Genomic DNA, 5654 nt, shown 5'->3' with positions numbered 1-5654 from the left:
TTTAGCTGACAACGATGTTTGTCCTTCATTCTCAAGAAGACCGTGGCACCAGGGGAGCTGATGCCATGACATGCCTGTGAAGTGGATTTGAGTGAGGGGCTGCTATGCTAAGTCACCAAACCTCCCTTTCTCTTCCCAGCCATTTGGTCTCAGTGGCCAGATAAGGCTCAGGACAACTGGAGATGGTCCTGGATGCGAGGCAGTGAGGATCAAGTGATTTGCCCAGGGTCACACAGTTAGAATGTATCAAGTATCAGGCTGGATTTGAACTCAGGCCCTCTTGACTCCAGGACTGATGCTCTATCTGCTCTACCACCTAGTTTCCCCGCCCCCAAAAAAGAGAGTAGAATATGTTCTCTTTAGCTAACAATAAAATGATGAGAAACCTTTGGGGTTTCAGCTGACACTTGGAAAGCCTTTGACCAGTCATTCTATAATCTGATCCTAGCTGAAGCTGGTAGACAGACAACACACACATTATCTTCCTATTTTACAGATTGGACAAACAGTAGGCTATACAGATCAGACGACGAGATTTGCCTCTGATCGCATAGCTGAAAGGGGCAATGGAACAGTGGATAGAGCATTAGACCTAGTCAGGAAGACTCATCTTTCCGAGTTCAAATCTAACCTCAAATATACCTTTGATGCAAGTTACTTAACCCTGTTTGCCTCAGTTTCCTTATCTGTAAAATGAGCTGGAAAAGGAAATGGCAAACTACTCTCAGTATCTCTACCAAGAAAATTCCAAAAGAATCAGATGTGACCGAGCAGCTGAACACACAGCTAATAAATGGCCTTCTCTAAAATCCTGATTTCTGCCACTGTTATTTAATGAAAACTTGCTGATGGTGACCAGGACAATGAGGTTTAGCATCTCATTAGCTGGAAGGAGACATAGAAGTCACTTAGTTCATCCCCAGAAAGGGATTTGGCTGGACCAAGATCATAGAAGGAGGAAATAACAAAGCTGGCATTTGAACTAAAGTCCTTTCATTTCCTGACCAAATAGTCTTCCCACTACTTTGGAGCAAGACCAGGCAATTTCACAGATGCAACAAAGACAACCCACAGTGTTTGTTTTTAATATAGGTTTTAGACCTAGAAAGGGTCTTTAGAAGCCAGAATGTCAGAGCTGGGAGGGACCTTAGAACACAGAGTGTCAGAACTGGGAGGGGCCTTAGAACATAGGATGTCAGAGCTGGAAGGACCCTTAGAACAAAGAATATCAGAGCTGGGAGGGCCCTTAGAACTCAGGCTGTCAGAGCTGGGAGGACCCTTAGGACACAGGCTGTCAGAACTGGGAGGGTTCTTAGAGCACAGTATCAGATCTGGGAGGGCCCTTAGAACACAGAATGTTAGATATTGTGTGTGTGTGTATGTGTGTGTGTAGGGGGGGGAATCTAGAGATAATTTAGTCCAACCCTTTCATTTTACAAATGAAGAGAGGGAAGACTTGCTTTGTCTTGATCACTTACTCATGGGAGACGTGGGATTTGGTCCCAAGTTTTCTGACCCTCAGTTCAGTTACCTTTCTACATTATGTACGCTGCCTCTTCAGGAATCCACTGTCTAGCATCTTTCTTGATTCTAGAAGTAAACTATTATTTGAAACTGAGACCTGTCAGGTTGTCACACAGTGAAGCAAAATCGAATCTGATCTAGAACTTTGGCATCAGGTCTTAGCTGGTTGCGAGGAAGTATGTTTTGGGTGTTAAGGAACCCAGAATGAAATCCCATCTCAAACATTTACTACAAGTGTCACTCGGGCAAGTGACTTCCCTTCTTGAGCCTCAGTTGGACCTTTCTTGGGGGTTGAACTGGATCATCCTCAAGATTTCCTCCAGCTCTGTGTTTATGATCTCTATGACTGATTTCTGCTATGGACACAGAGACCCTTCCCAGAAAGGAGAGGCCACTAAAAATGAAATTGGAAGACCCAGAGAGCTGCCAGGGGGTCAAGGTGAGAGCAGTGGAAGGGAACAGAGGATTTCAGAAAGGAAAGATCTCAGAATTAAGACTTGAAAGTCATAGACCCTTGGAGCTGCAAGTGACCTCAGATGCTAGCTGGTCCAATCAGGATCAGAACTAGAATCCATTCTCCCTAGGATATTCATTACAGGTAGCCATCCAGACTCTGGCTGGAGTCCTAAAAGGAGAATTCAGCAGCTTGGGGACAACCTGTTCCACTTGTGGACACCTCAAATTATTTTTTCCTGAGCTCTAACCTAAATGGGCCTCTTTGCCCTTTCCACCCGTTATTTCCCATTTTGCCCTCAGGACTAAATGAAAGTCTAATCCCTCTTTCACAGGATAAGTCTTCAAATATTTGAAGAAACCATATGATCTTCTCTTCAGTCAAACCTCCCCAAATCCTTCAAGAGATCTTTCCTGGACACGCTCTCCAGAGCCATCACAATCTTGTTTGTCATCTTACATTATCTTACATGAATATCTTACAATAATTATTACATTAATAATCTTACATTAATAACCTCCTTAAAATAAAGTATCCAGGATGCCAATCATACCCCACATCTCTGAGCAAAGGGGTGAATGGGATGTGTGTACAAGGAGAGGAATCCATTAGAAGTGGGCAAATCCTTCGAACGTTGAGATATTCAAGAGTTTCATTCATGACTGCATTTCATTCCATGAAGCCTGGCAGGGGGGAGATTTGTTTTATGAATGGGGAAATAAGCACAAAGGGGCTAAAATAACTGCCCAAGGTCACACGGCTAGCGAGCAGAGAAGACAGGAGAAAGAAGCAGGTCTCCTGAATCCTAATCCAAGTGTTGCTTGGAACAAGTACAAATTACCTTCAGGCCATTGTACCCCGAGGTCAGGGCAAGTAGATCTCACCCCAGTGGAGCTGAAAAAGGCTTGGGTGGTGGAACAATCCCTGGGGTAGCTGTGCCCATCAGGATCTGAACCTTCCCTCTCTCCTCCACCTCCATTCCTAGCTCTTGGGGAGAGAAGTCATGGTAGGGTTTTTTTCCCTTTCCTTTTCATGTAATGAAATGTTTTATTCAGGCTCTGGTTTTATTCAGACCCTGAGTCATGGTGACGTCCTCAGTCACAGCTGGTGACACACTCCCGCCCCTGTTTGGGCAGCCAGTGTCAGTGGGGACCAAAAGGAAAGGGAAACAGAGGGGGAGGGGCACTGCTGAAGGCTCTGAGGCTTGGGGCAGGCACTGCTACACTTCTCCTGGGGAGCTTAGTGACACCTCCAGGAATTTAAACTGGCATGGTGATGATTATTCTAGTTGCCACAGACAGGAATTCCCGAGTCCCTGAAAGGGACCTTAGAACACAGTGTCAAACCTAGGAGGGGGTCTTAGAACCCAAGATGTCAGAGCTGGAAATGTCCTCAGAACACAGAATGTCAAACCTGGGAGGGATCTTAGAACACAGAATGTCAGAGCTGAAAGATCCTTAGAACACAGAATGTCAAATCTACAAGGGGGTCTTAGAACACAGAACGTCAGAGTTGGAAAGGACCTTAGAACACAGGATGTCAAACCTGGGAGAGGTCTTAGAAAACAAGATATCAGAGCTGGAAAGGTCCTTAGAACATAGAATGTCAGAGCTGGGAGGGCCCTTAGAACCCAGGATGTCAAATCTGGGAGGGGGTCTTAGAACACAGAATGTCAAACCTGGGAGGGATCTTAGAACACACAATGTCAGAGCTGAAAGATCCTTAGAACACAGAATGTCAAATCTACAAGGGGGTCTTAGAACACAGAACGTCAGAGTTGGAAAGGACCTTAGAACACAGGATGTCAAACCTGGGAGAGGTCTTAGAAAACAAGATATCAGAGCTGGAAAGGTCCTTAGAACATAGAATGTCAGAGCTGGGAGGGCCCTTAGAACCCAGGATGTCAAATCTGGGAGGGGGTCTTAGAACACAGAATGTCAAACCTGGGAGGGATCTTAGAACACACAATGTCAGAGCTGAAAGATCCTTAGAACACAGAATGTCAAATCTACAAGGGGGTCTTAGAACACAGAACGTCAGAGTTGGAAAGGACCTTAGAACACAGGATGTCAAACCTGGGAGAGGTCTTAGAAAACAAGATATCAGAGCTGGAAAGGTCCTTAGAACATAGAATGTCAGAGCTGGGAGGGCCCTTAGAACCCAGGATGTCAAATCTGGGAGGGGGTCTTAGAACACAGAATGTCAAACTTGGGAGGGCTTTTAGGATACAGAATATCTGAGTTGGGAGGAACAGAAATCTAGCTCAATCCCTTTATCATACAAAGGAGGAAACCCCAGAAGCTCAATGAGGTTCTAGAACTTGTTCAAAGTTACACAAGGAGGAAAGTAGCGACCTTACTGATCTAACCCAGGTCCCTTAAAATGTCAGTTCATCATTTTCTCCATTTGACAGCCCTTTCCCTAGTATCTCCCTCCCCAGCAGCTCTCTCCTGCTTCTTGCTCTGTTCTGCCCAGCCTGATCACTGCCCCATGAAGTTTGAACTCTGCTCCCTCATGTCCCCTGGACCAGAGTACCAGGGAAGATGATGATGCCAACAACTCACATTGCTAAAGTGCTTTTCTATAAACAAAGATAATCATTGGGTTATTTTGTAGGTAATGGTACAATTATTTTAGAGTCTAATTTAAACAATCTGAAAATAAAGTTAGTTAAAAATTGAACAGTGGAATTTACTGGCAAGGGTTGTTTCTCTTTCTGCATATACATCCCTAGCACCAAGCATAGGGAAGGTACTTAATACAAGCCGATTGATTGAAGAGTGTCTCTTGTCCAACACAGTGCCTTATGATATTAATATATGCTTGTTAAACTGAAAAATATGCTTTAAAATTTACAAAATACTTTCAGCAGCCCTCTGATATGATAGGACAAATTTTATTTTCCCCATTTTATTTTATTTTTAGCTTTTTTTTTTTTTTGGCAAGGCAACGGGGTTAAGTGGCTTGCCCAAGGCCACACAGCTAGGTAATTATTAAGTGTCTGAGACTGGATTTGAACCCAGGGACTCCTGTCTCCAGGGCCTGGTGCTCTATCCACTGCGCCATCTAGCTGCCCCTATTTTCCCCATTTTAAAGGTAGAAAAACAGACTGTCAAGAGGGAAGTGATTAAACCAAGAGACCAGATGTAGGACTTTTACAGGCCCTCTTTGAAGGAAAGTAAGTGAAAGTAAGACACTCTCCAAATGTTTTACCTTGGCAGTCAAGCAAGGCTAATTTCAGGTCTCTTTTTTGAAGGGCAGTGGGTTGACTGGACAAAGTCAGGAGACCTAAATTTGAGTCCTGGCTCAAGCATATACTAGTTGTGTGACTTCACCTTATCATGTCCATTCTTGTCATTATAGAAAATGTGAGAAAATTGCTATTAGAAATGTAAATTGTGGGGCTGCTAGGTGGTGCAGTGGATAGAGAACCAGCCCTGGAGTCAGGAAGATTTGAGTTCAAATCCAGCCTCAGACACTTAATTACCTAGCTGTGTGACTATGGACAAGTCACTTAACCCCAAAAATCAAAAAAAAAAAAAAAGAAAAAAGAAATGTGAATTGTTTAGATTTTCTGATCATGGAAAGGGACCCCAATTTTAGAATCTTATTGTTGTGCTGTCCTGGCATAGTCTAGGAGTTATACAGTGCCAGAAATTTTGGAGATCCTCCTGAC

The sequence above is a fragment of the Macrotis lagotis genome, chromosome 1, assembly GCF_037893015.1.
Source record: "Macrotis lagotis isolate mMagLag1 chromosome 1, bilby.v1.9.chrom.fasta, whole genome shotgun sequence".
NCBI classification, from domain to species: Eukaryota; Metazoa; Chordata; class Mammalia; order Peramelemorphia; family Peramelidae; genus Macrotis; species Macrotis lagotis.
This window is presented reverse-complemented; position numbering follows the sequence as displayed.